The sequence below is a fragment of the Lepisma saccharinum genome, chromosome 1, assembly GCF_977018435.1.
Source record: "Lepisma saccharinum chromosome 1, izLepSacc3.1, whole genome shotgun sequence".
In the NCBI taxonomy this organism is placed as follows: domain Eukaryota; kingdom Metazoa; phylum Arthropoda; class Insecta; order Zygentoma; family Lepismatidae; genus Lepisma; species Lepisma saccharinum.
The window spans coordinates 65,834,542-65,848,291 of record NC_139229.1 but is presented as its reverse complement, the minus strand read 5'-3'; the positions used below and the strand labels follow the sequence as shown (position 1 = coordinate 65,848,291).

Genomic DNA, 13,750 nt, shown 5'->3' with positions numbered 1-13,750 from the left:
ACCCAACCACTGCGAAAGCCTTTTTCTGCAAGGAAACTTAAGTAATTAGATCTCGGAACCTTGCAACAAGTGAACTGTCCTAGTACTCTTTTGATAGAATGTAGAGTAAATGGTCACCACTGGAACGTTGGTTTCACTAGCAGAATAAAGTAGCATTAGGTAATAAACGAGAAAATAAGCATTCATTTATTTAAGAGTTAATTTTATTTCAAAGCGAAAGCAAAATAAAAGAACATCTAAAACAGAGACGAGAGTAGATGCTCAATGAAGAAATAGTGGACAAAAATATACAGATGAATGGAATTATAATTATAAAGTCGCCAGCAGAATTAGGTTAGACTGTACGTAGTTAAGAAACCTAGAGTACTCAAAGATGCACAATGCATCCAATTGCCGTTACGACGGATAAAGGGATCTCCAAAGATTGAAACACTGAAACAAGCATGCAATTAAGGCTATTTAAATATTTAATACTATTGGAATATAAGTGGGAATATAATAAAAGTGTCCATCAGCTATTCATTGATTTTAAAAAAGCATATAATTCGGTCAAAATAGATAGGTAATATATTAGTAAAGTTTGGAATACCTAAGAAGCTTGGTAATATAAAAAAAGTATGCACCAGTGAAACAGAAAGTAAATTCGTGTGTGTATTAATATGTCTGAAAAATTTAGAATTCATGATGGGTTAAAACAAAAAGATGCATTATCTTCATTGCTCTTTAATCTTGCCTTAGGATATGCTGTTAGGAAGGTACAATAAACTAACGAAGGACTAAAATTAAACGGTGTGACTTAGTTGTTACCATGATGTAGACTTATTAGGGGATGATATAAATACAATTAAGAATAATGGTAAGATATTTTTCAAAGCAGCTAAAGGGATAGGTTTAGAAGTTAGCAAAGAGAAAACTAAATTTATGCTTACAGGCCGAAACCAAGTGTTAGGTAATAATTAAAATCTAATTATTAATGACTCTAATTATTGATAACAACTCGTTTGAACCAGTTTCCAAATTCAAGTACTTAGGAGTAATACTAACAAATGATAATGATATTAAAGAGGAAATAAAAAGCAGGTTCAATTCAGGAAATGCATGTTACTTTTATCTTCACAAACTATTGTCTTCTCGTTTAATATCTAAGAAACTAAAAGTTAAAATATACAAAACTAATTTTCCCTGTAGTATTATGTGAATGCGAAACTTTGTCTCTTACATTGAAAGAAGAACATAAATTTAAAGTATTTGAGAATAAAATCCTTAGTGGAGAAGGTTACATAATTTAGAACTACATAATTTGCGTTCATATCCAGATATTATTAGAATGATTAAATGAAGAAGACATAGGTGGGCAGGCCATGTGGCACGAATGGGAGAGGAAAGAAGAGTTTACAGGGTTCTTGTTGGGAAACCTGATGGTAAGAGACCTGTAGGAAGGCCAAGACGAAGATGGAGGGATAACGTTGAGATGGACGTAAAGGGAATCGGTATGGATGGAAAAGAATGTATAGATCGTGCTCAGAATAGGGACAGATGGAAGGTCTGTGTTGCTGCAGCCATGAACCTTCGGGTTAGAGAGTTAGTTAGTTAGTTATACTTTCGGAGATTGTGCTACACTATACTCATTACGTAAATATAGTGAGAATAATTACCCTCCTCTGGACAATCGTTACGAAAAAAGGACTCTCTGTAAGAAGGCAAAATCCGTTCCTTTGGATTATATTTCCCCTACAATATTCCATGGCATGCTAGTTAAACTAGAAATATATTTGAATTCCAGACATTTGTGTGCCAATTGTTATTCAAATAAATTATTTGAATAATTAAGCGTGGGTCACAATTTAAAACTTGCTAAGTTTCTTTCTTGTTTGTCTTCTTCTGTTCCCTGGCTTATTCAGGTATTTGAAACCTTGATAATTTCTTAATTTCTTTGCTTTTTACTCAGGCCTTTCTTACTCTCTCTCTCTCTCTCTCCGTGGGTCTTTCAGGCTGTTCCTTCAGACCGCTGACTGTAATGCGAGTAGTTTCTTCCGCGTAACGGGAGCATCCCGTATTGTCCCGTGGGATATATTGGATAATCCACTTTCCCGTTTCTCTTTTAGCATTGCGTGCACGAACGCCGAAACGTGCCTCTATCGCAGACAGAACGCCCAGGCATTACATCCACTCTTCTCTCCAAACCCCTTTCTTAGATCTCCCCAGCCATATTCGACTGAGCTGGGCGAGTGGTTAAAGGCACTGGTTTACTCTGAAGGAGCTGGCCTCCGTGGCGGAGTGGTTAGCACGTCGTGCTACGTCACCAGGGCTCCATGGTTCGAATCCCGGACAGGGCATGGGTGTTATTTGAAAGTGTCCCTTCATCAGTTTCATCATATCATTACCCCTTACCGTCTTCACTATTAGCCAAAGGTGGCAGAAAAGCTGAGTAAAATAAATCAATCAATTACTGTGAAGGTCCAAGAACTAGGTATGAGCGTATTTTACCCTCACAGCCAGTGTGTATATTTAAAGTTTTGTTGAATAGATTTCTCATTTTACGTCGCTTTTCTCCCACTTGATTATAATCGCGACGATGTGGATGAAGTGATTGATTTTGATGGATTACTTTACGTCGCTTTTCTTCCACTTTTGGCTAATCGCGAGGATGAGTGATATGGTGACATTGATGACTGGGGATTCCACGTTGGCCTAGTGGAAACGTCGTCAAGGGGTCCCGGGTTCGATACCCGGTGGAGGCATATGGCACAGTGGTTCGGACCCACTTTAAACTGTATGTCCAATCCCGATTAGTCTCTCTGTGCATAAAGTGGACTTAAAACAACAGTTCAATCAATTCAATTAAGACATTGATGAAGAAGCACTCGCAAAGAACACCCACGCCCAGGTCGGCATTATTCGAACACAGACCCTTGGCGTCCTAGCGGGTTGTGCTAACACCTCCACCACGGAGGTTGGAAGATGAGGAATGATGATTACATGGACATTCATGAAATAGGGTTGAACATGGTATTGGACTTTTAGATGCCATTTTGCGACTAATGTGTAAAATGTGATGTCAAAACTGAAAAGTTAGTCAGCAAAATTTGAAATCATAGTAAAAAAGTACAATTTCAAAACTAGTGTGTACGAAAAACTTAAAACAAGAACCACTTTAGTAAAGAGAACATACACAGTCTGAATTTTTTTAAAAAAATAATCATGAATTTTTGCCTTGCTACATGTATTGAGAGGTAGAATTTGGTCAAGTTTGACGACGTTTATATGAATTTTAAGCATTAAAAGAATCCAGGGATTGAATCAAAATAAGTTTTTTTGTACTTGGCGAAACCAATGGAAATGCGTATTCTATTGAATCCATAATATTGTAATTCGCACTAGAAGACGATTCATGAAAAATTGCAAATTTTCCGCAACACTATACCTGTGCATAAAGTTAGACCAATCTAAAAATTACAGTTTCATTTTACACTTTGCGACTACTAATTTCGAACACTGTCATAAAGGAATTTGGTAATTATTCGTCACCTTTCTATCTCATTGATTAATCGTGACGATGAGGATGAAATGACTAATGGGACTAACACAATGACACAACAATGTCTTACCCACGGTTCAAGCCTAGGAACTCTGGTTAGAAATTGATTGCCTAATTAGGCATGATTGATTGATTGATTGATTTAAGTTTATTTTACTTCGTTTTTTTGATGATATGATGAAATTGATGAATGGACACTCACAAACACCCATGCCCACTCCGGGATTGGAACCCGGGACCCCTAGCGTCGTAGCGCGATGTGCTAACCACTACGCCACGGGAGCCGGCTGAATAATTAGGTTTATTTTACTTCAATTTTTTTCTGTCACTTTTGGCTAATCGCGAAGATGAGGATGAGTGATGATATGATGAAATTGATGAAGGGACACTCTCAAAGAACACCCATGGCCAGACCGTGATTCCAACCCGGGACCACTGGCGTTGTAGCGCGCTGTGCTAATTACGGAGAACAGGTCTGGATAGAAATTGTTAAAATGATTATTATCACTCAGGACAGTATTACTAATACAGTAAATATATTCAGCCAATATTTATATATTCGATGTGAAGGAAAATTTTAATAAAGTGATGATTGATCTGGAGTATAAGTAGTTATTAACTTACTAGCGAAATAATTATGATGCGTCCATTACATCTAAGAAGCTATATTTCGGTTGTAATCGCACTGTCATTATACTTAAAGTTCTAGCCATTAATTCGTTATTATAAAGTGCACAAAATCACGAGAACAAATTAAAAAAAGAACATCAGCAAGGATATAATCGACGGCAAATATTTAATAGTAGGCAAAATGTTCATCACTGTGTTCATTTATTCTGCTTTCTGCAACGTGGTGTTCAAGAAATTAAACAAAAAGCATGAGTAAGCAGTCGACAATACAATTCCATTTCCTCAAAACATGTGGATTGAACAAGAAAAACGGAAGTGATGATGGACAATTTGCCTCTTATCTTTTCTGCTAATTGTACAACAAAAGATGTGAAGAAGAAATTTCGATTCTTGAGTGTTCTTGGAAAGAAACTAAACATGAGAGCATATCAATAAATAATAGATTATACAAATTTTTCAAACACCGGCCTGGCATTTTGGAGCTCTTGTTCTATCATTATGCGTAATAGTGACAGTACTTCTATATCACCGCTATAAGGTGGTATTGAGAAAAATATGGGGGAACGAACTATTAGTAGGTATCACTGATTACGTAGCTTGTTACAATAACCACCTCACCAAGGAGGTCGATTGTAGTCCTACAAGAGAAGTCATCTGTGCGTAACATATTGAAACCACGGGCCTCCCTGGTTATATAGTGCTAAAACTATGGACTTGTGATCAAGGGGTTCCAGGTTCCATCCAGGTGGAACCACATCGAACAGTCGTTCGAATATCAGTTGAAATCGAGGGCCAGTCTCGATTAGCTTATCTCAGCATAAAACAAACATTGACGATTTGAGATCATAAAACAACCTGTGCAGAAGTTTAAACAAGCAAATTTGCAATTTATAATCTACAATCGTTGTATTGTTTCGGATTACTGGTTCGTTGTGGATTTTGCAAGCTACATCACTGGTATCGAAGGTACGGTACGAGGAGTAGACAAGCGTACGTGGCAGAACAGAAACGTCACGAAATTTACAGAACGAAAAATTAAATTTTGATCATAAAAAGCTATCTAAGAGAAAATTCCTAGACATAAAAAGAAAAAAAACACGTTAAAACTCTTTCAGGAAGACCATACCTTTTATGTACCCTAATCCTACAAGTACAATGGTACATGAGTGCACAAAAAAATATTGACACTGCACACACACACACACACATTACTGCAATATTTGTCGAATAATCAGTACACCTCTTGCGTATAACAAACTGTGTACTGGACGTTTTAGACATACTTGAAATGTAATTTTGACACACATTTTGTTGTTCATTTACAAGGAAGTCATCTTTTGAATTTTACGTCTGTAAAATATGACTAAATTTTTCAGTTTAAAATTTTTGCAGATGTCAATCTCTCGATGAGATTCTCGATGATCACAGAGAACGTATACGTTGCGTACGTGCGCTGACTTTTTCTGGCAGATATTCATTTAATTACACATATTACAACAGCAAATCTAAGATATCTTTATCAAAAGGGGAAAATGGTCACATTATCAATTTACGACCATGTTCTTCTCCCTTTACACTCTGTATATCTCAACTGGAATTCGAGCCCAGAAACCATACTTGACGTTTTCAGCCAGACACAATAAAAATATATCCACGCTTTAATTAATTATTTCGGTTTGATTTGATTTGGTTTATTTTACATCGCTTTCCTGCAACTTTTGACTAATCGCGAAGATGAGGATAAGTGATGATATGATGAAAGGACACTCACATAGAACACCCATGATCAGGCCGCGATTCGAACGCGGAACCACTGTTAATTCTTTGAGGATAGTGGTCATATTTCCTACATTTCAACATACGTACAAGCGCAAGTTAATACAAATGTGGAAATGATATGAAAAGAGGCTCTTACGGTTACCACATAGATGATACACTCCGAACAGGTATTCGGTACGCACAGATCTACACGCACATGCATTTTACGCACTCAAACTCACTCACGTGTTCGCAAAATACGCTACGGTGAACTCTTCACCGTCGCTCAAAGCAGACTCGAACGGATGGGGTTGTAAAGGGGGGAGACTTTGTAACGATTTTGTGTGACGTTCCGTTTGTATCGTAACTACTGACACAATAAGCTACGGTAAAATAAGGGGTGGGGGGATGAAAGGGTTATCGACCGCTGTCTGGTTACTGAGAAGTTGTTCCGGTGCGGTCCTGAGTTCGACTTCAGGACACACCAAGGTCGGCTTGAAAGTTTAAGGAACTTTCCGTAAGTTTTGTTTGTAGAAAAGCATGCCGGGCACGTACACGTTCTCCTAACTCTAACTCTAGTTGTCTAGGGGCGAGACAGATAGGATAAAGCGCCTAGGACAGAGAGAGGCATGCAGAGAGATTAACTTACAGTGCGGATGGAGAGCAGAGGCGTACCACGCGAGGCTACCGGCTTTAGAGTACGCTCCTTTCTACGACGACCGTTCCGGTTTCACTGCAAGAGAGAAAAGGAGATGCGCCGCCTGAATGGGATGAAGCTCGCAATGGACACCCCTGACAATGAACCGCGCTCGGCATCGATCAGAAGCGAAATCTCGGCAATGTTACAGGATGAGAGATGATATGAGCTGGTACTGTTCAGGGTTGTCCATCATGCTTTCGCCTCATCGATTTAGCCCCGCCCTGCCCCACTCACCTGCAGGCCCGATGCGGTCTCAATGGCTGCTACTCGCTACTCCGGCACGCTGCTATAGTAACGGACGAGCGGCCCAGGGATTAGAGCGGGGCGAGTCCACTCTCGCCGGAGGGATGGTGGAGTTGCTGGCTTCTATAGCTTACACGGGGAGGATCAGAAAAAAAAAGGAAAAGAGAAAAGCGCGCACCGCCTCATCCGAATCACGAACAAAAGAAAAAAACGAAATAGACAGGAAAACGAGAAAGCGGAAACTGAAAGACACGAAGCTGACGGTGGAAAAGTGGAAAACGTGGAGAAAAAGGAATTGTGTCAAAGAAAACTTAATACATAATGGTCCTAGCGGAGAGAAAAGACAAAAAAGAATTACATAAAGATCGAAAGGGAAGAGAAGAAAGGAAAATGGAGGGAAAACGTGGATTTTTATCTTTAATTTAAGCCCCTGTCCCGGTGGAGTAGGGAGGGGAAACTAATTGAATGTGAAATTTTACCAGCTCCTCTTTCAAACTCTCTGGGAAAGTAAAGCGGGGAAAGAAGAAATTAAATATCTTCAGCAAAACAACAACCTCTGATTCTTCCCTTGCCCTTATAAGGACCACTAGAAGTAACTGTCAAAAGGAACAAAAGGTGTTCCCTAAATGGTTGTTTCCGGAGAATAAAGAGTGACGACTGCACGTGTTTATCGGGATAGCACGTGTTCGAATCCCTAAGTCATCAGGTTCAGGTATTTTGGGAATTCAACCCCCCCTTTCCAAATAATAGTCATTACCTAGCGATGAAGAGAAATATATAATATTAATATATCCGAACATATGCGAACACTCCCTCCTAAACAGAGATAGCGGGAGCTACAAATCGTAATTCAGATATATCTGTATGTTAGTATTAGGGGTGGACGATATCGTCAAGAAAATAGCGTCACAGACGATATGATACGATATTTTTTCCGTATTGTGTTATCGGCGATATATCATCTCCACGACACATATCGCCAAATATCGTGAAGATATATCGATGACGCGATATATATCTCTATAATATCATGCCGATATATCGCTGACACTATATATATCGCCAAAATATAGACGATATATCGGCTACACGATATGTATATGGTCTAGTTGATATCGTAGGGAAGACATTCTTTTAATATCGCGATATATCGTCTGGAGGATATATCGCCCAAGACTAGTAAGAAGTGGGCACGATACCTTAATTCTCTTTTCTCGACTAAAATATTCAGTACTAGCTGAACAGTCACCCTATATACCCCTACCCCTGCGTATATGGGATGTTCGCCACTGTAGCAGAATAGTTTAAGCTTCTAAATGGTCCTGAGTTGACCCAGCACAGTGAGAACAATTGGGGAGCTACATTCAGTAGCATAGGGGATTAGGGAGCACCATACACACTGTAATAATAACAAATTAGTTTTTTTTTCGGAAACAAAATGAGCCCGGAAAGGAATAGACTTCAAACAGAGTTTAAGACAAAGTGGAATAAAATTCAAAAGAATTAAAATAGGGAGAAATAGATTTGTTAGAATGTTATCCTTAATGTTCTCAAATTAATAGATATCTTATACGTTCTTATGAGTTCTTCTTATTTGGTGAAAATTTTATTTTACACATAGAATACTAAATGCATCAAATCTATTGGATGCACAAGGAACGCTTAGATTTATGCACTAAGGCAGTGGTTCCCAAAGTGTGCGCCGGGAAATTTTCCAATAATACAATTAACTAAAATTTTCAATCAATGATATGATTGTTCCAAATGTGTGCTTGTTTAGCACTTTTTACAAATAAAATGTTTCTTAATTTGAAATATGTGTTTATTCTTTAATTTAAGACGAGCAACCTAACCACACTAACTGAGCGTTGCAAGTGTTAGGCTGACTTGGGTGCCCCGGAAATTTCTTGAAACACTACGGGCACCGTGAAACGAAAAAAGTTTGGGAATCCCTGCATTAAGGTGTGTTTTTTTGGCCTTTGCCGAGAATCAGATTTACAGATTAATGCATCTTTGTATATCATTTGTAAAAGGTAACGCCAAAAGTGCATTATAAGATGCTAGTGAATATTTCTGTATATGCCAATCTGTATATTAGGTAATGCAGCAATTGATTAGTTCTTTGATGCATCTTTCTCGATGACGCACTCAAACATTTTGTCTGTGCTACAGACGTTATGCATTTTTTTTGTTTCGGGTGATGCATTTACTTTTCTGTGCGTACGATCGTCAACGATAATATAAGGCAGCGGTTCTCAAACTATATCCTCATTGTACCCTTTAGTCTAACTAAACGTAGAATGTATCCCCCCCGTAGGTTTTCTCCGAATAGTGGGGTTTGGGGATATTCTTCATTGCCTGATTTGGGGGGGGGGCGATTTTATATGTTGGAAGCGTGTGTCTGCAATAGATCAAAATGGCATTCAAGTTGTATGTGGATAGATGGTAAACAAATTAACATTAGAATCTTACGTTTAATATTTTTTGGGTGTTCCTATGTTTACAATCTTTATGATTAGTTACAAAAATAAAAATGTGAAACACATGTATATATGTAGTATATTAATAACTTCAATTTTCATATATTTTTTCCAGAGTTATTGAAAAAAGTAAAGAACAAAAATAAGTTTGTAAACAAACTGTCATGCAAAATTTTGGAGATTTTATTGAAAATCCTGAGAGTTTCTAGTGAGAAGGATCTGCCTGCATAGCGTGACAGATTCTTGACGTTTGGTTGTGCACCTGGAACTTTCAAGCGGATATTCGGCTCCAAATTCAGTCTACTTCGGTACTTGTTTTTTTAGGTACATCATAGATGAAAAATCACTCTTAGAGCTGATCGCTTACCTCCTTCAAGTGGTTCATGTACCCCTGGGGGTACGTGTACCATAATTTGAGAGCTACTGATATAGGGCATACTTATGCAAGTCAGACCACATGTCCTTATATAGAATCTCGGACACCACAAATGCATTATACTGTAATTCAACCAGCTTTCCTCGTGATCAACGCAACCACGCTTCTCACTAGCTTTAAACGATGAATCTAATTGACACACAAAAGTCGATAAACTCTTGTATCTGTTTTGAACCATTGTCTGCTGATGCAAATAATGCATAGGTTACGGATACGCAAAAGTTTCGGGGACATCCGCAGGGATCGATGGCATTCCAGGTTTCTAACTCCATACATCATTCGATTAGTGGCGGAAGAAGGGGGCAGGGAACGACACGATGGCTTGCAGATGTCCGTTACCTTCAAGCTCAAATAGCACTGTATGTTATATACGCCTAGAATCAAATTCCTGAAATAGAATGAACATTTGACCCGTTTCATTCATTCCACAAAAAAATTTAGTGCACTTACCAAATAAAAATGCCACAACCTGACCCAAACAATGTGATATTAATTTGGGTCATCAAAAATATCCACCCCAAACCATGTGATATTCATCTATCTCCAAGTCCAGAACATGGATGCCGTACATGTTGATCTTTTTTAACCATTTTTTGGCATTTTCAAATCTCTAGCTGACAATTGTTGATCTTAAGGTCAAAACAACTACTGCAGATACAATTTGGTAAAAAAGCTTCAAAGAATTTAAAGTGATTTAGGGGGAGGGGGGAGGGCGGGAGCACACTTGTCAAATTTCAATATTGTTGCCATGGTAAGTGCCGAAAATTTAAGAACATTTCATCTTTAATTATTCTAGTGATTAGGAACATTTGGGCGAAATTTGTCTCAAACTGGAGGGTTTGCCTAACCTCAATTTTCATAAACTGAATTATTATTCTCAGTCTTCAAAATAAGTTATATAATATTTATAATAGTTAACTCTTACTAAAATAATAAAACACACAAGTCGCAATAATAGTATTCAAGCTTTTAGATTAATGCCTCCATATCGGTAAATTGTTGTTGATGCGCGGAACACACACAAACACGTAGATATAAAGAAAGAGAGAGAGAGAGAGAGAGCTGCATTGGTCCAGTAAGAGGTCAGAGCGCAGCGCTATGACGCCAGCCGTTCCGGATTAGAATATTAGGTAGTAATAGAAAACCCATAAAATAAAAAATAAGATAAAAAGGCAGTATGGTGTCTGGTTAACACGCGGGAGGCGTTGTTGCGATTCCCGGGATGAATAGTTTCAGGTGGGAATGTTCTTGCATGGGGTTCAACTAATCTCTCATAAAAGGGTACCTGAGACAACGTTCTTGGGGAAAGGGGGCATCAAAGCGACTGAAAAAATGGTGCGGATACCATCGACTCCACAAATTTAATTTGATTTTGTATATTCTACTTCGCTTTTCTTACATTTTTGGATAATCTCAAAAATTTTGGATTGATTTGGTGTTTTAAGTCCACTTTTTGCACAGGAAGGCTAATCGGGACGGGACCTACAGTTTAAAGTGGGATCGGAACCACTATGTGCCTCTACAGGGAATCGAAGCCGGGATCCCTTGATTACAAGGCGACGACGCTACCATTGCGCCATCGGGGAGACCTAATCGCAAAGATGAGGATGAGTAATGATATGATGAAATTGACGAAGGGACATTCACAAACAACACCCATGCCCCGACTGGGATTTGAATCCGAGACCCCTGGCGCTATGCTAACCACTCCTTCATAAATGACGGAGGTAGTGAAGTGAATGTGTGTGACCCTAGCTGCATACCCTATTTGCCTTAATAGCATGTTGCATTGTGGGTAGCTTGACCTATATGTGATCATCATCGTTAACATGACATATTTGCACAGCGTGCTGCGAAGTCACGGGTCTGGCGTTCGAATCCCAGTCTGGGCATGATCTCCCTCAGATCATTTCATTATATCACCATATCCTCATGGTCGCGATTAGCCAAAAGTTGCATAAAAGTGACACAACAAAAATTACAAATCGAATCAAATCTTAACCTTCCGTTTTAATACACTATGTACTCACAACAAACATTACATTAGTAACATGTTCTAGTTTTGTCAATAAACTATTGGATTTTCAACCTTTACAATGAAATTCCAAACGTCCTGTTTTTATGGAGAGATCTGTGGATAAAAACTTTGAAACGTTACAGTACAACGAGAGGAAAATACTGTAATAATTTCCAAGCACGTTTTAGTACCATATGTTCATTCGCGCAAAAGAATATGCAAGGGATTTTCTCCCCATGTCGTAGCGCTCAGAATTCAATTATCGTACCATTTATACTTTTCTTACTCGGCTTGCCACACAGTAAAATGTAATTGCTGTTCATAAACCTATTCCCAGGGCTTGGCACCGAACCAAAAACTGCCTTTCGCGTAGAAAGTTTAATGTGATAATTAAACAAAGTTGTATAGTTCCGTGGTTCTCCCTAATACTCAGTGCGATGCAATATCTGAAATGGCCGGCGCCTGTAGCCGAAATTAGCTGTTATAGCGCAAGAGTCTGTGCATAGAAACGGCAACGGAGGTTTATAAACTTATAGGTACACCTTACTCAAGGTTTGCGGATGAAACAACTAAAGAGCGTATAACACCGACCCTTATCGTATGGCATAGATATTACTGCGCGCTGCAATTCCAAGGGTTCCTGGTTCGAATCCAGGCCTGGGTACAGGTATTCTTTGTGAGTGTCTCTTCATCAATTTCATCATATCACCACTTATCCTCATCTTCGCGACTAGCCAAAAGTGGCAGAAGAGCTAAGTAAAATAAACCAATCAATCATAGCGAGTACTTTATAAAAGTGTACGTACATCCATTTCTTTGTACTGAATATGTGAGGTAAACACTAACGTCTTGTCATAAAACTTAAAGCAAACCTACAGTTTGATTACAATTTTTTAGAATCTAAACCATAATTTCAAGTTCAAAATATAACTTGATAACAAAGTTCTGGGCTCAAACTACAGTTTGGTAACCAAGTTCTGGGCTCAAACTACAGTTTGGTAACAAAGTTCTGGGCTCAAACTACAGGAAATATAGCATATACAGAAGCATACAATAGTTCCAGAAATGTACTCTAAATGAATTTCTACGAAGTTGTAGCACATTCAACAGGAAGCAGAATTGTCATTCAATCTCTTGAACATTAGTTAAAATCTGCTCCATAATGCGTGCCAAGCCTTGAAATACTCAAAAAGGAGAGTAGATACACGTTTATCACAATTGTATGTAATACGTCCTGAACATTTCTTTCATCTTGAATTAGGTTTATTGCTCTTCACAATCCAATGTCCAGTGTTATCATATTGGAGTGCATGCTGTATCTCTTTCCTCAAAAATCGTGACCTGGTAACTCTTCTTGCTACTCTAAACTAATTGATGAGTAGGTCTTACTTTGTAGTAACGATCATTGGTCATTTTTCATATCAGCAAAATGTAGGTGGCACATTATATGATCAAATGTATCCCGTCTCATGGCACCAGATATCATTTCATCTAATGCACGACTTCAATACATATGGCGGTTTGGTAACCTACAATACCCAGAAACAAGAAGTATTCTAATGAAGGTTGGATTTTTTTATTTTGTTATTGGCTCAGTACGCAGATTTTTCTGAATTGCATAAAGATTAGTTTTTCCACAATCATATGAACAAAATGTGCTGATAACATCAATTACAAGAAATCCAGAGATGGCCCAAGTGTACTTGCATAATCCACAGAAGTTGGAGAGAACGATGGATGAAAATCTGCTACTTTGCTACCAACATGCCTCTCGGACAATGTCTATTTTCTTTCTTCTTTGCATTTGCACTTTAGAGGTTGTGAATCTTCATTATCAGGATTCTCCAAACTTTCTGCGTATCTTTAGGACAGTACATCATCATGTATTCGGAGAATTCTCCTTGGCAGGTGTTCCGATAGTTCTTTTGTTTCATCATCTGTTTTATCC

The 13,750-nt window shown here is 38.4% G+C and overlaps 1 protein-coding gene across 1 annotated transcript in view; it reads right to left on the bottom strand.

The window, feature by feature from the left end:
- Dscam4 (Down syndrome cell adhesion molecule 4) overlaps positions 1-6,633 on the bottom strand; it is a 482,573-nt gene extending 475,940 nt beyond the window's left edge. The window contains exon 1 of the mRNA XM_083132205.1: positions 6,576-6,633. The gene's annotated coding sequence lies outside the window, so the exon portion shown is untranslated. The remainder of the gene's footprint in view (positions 1-6,575) is intronic.
- Between the last annotated feature and the right edge of the window lie 7,117 nt (positions 6,634-13,750).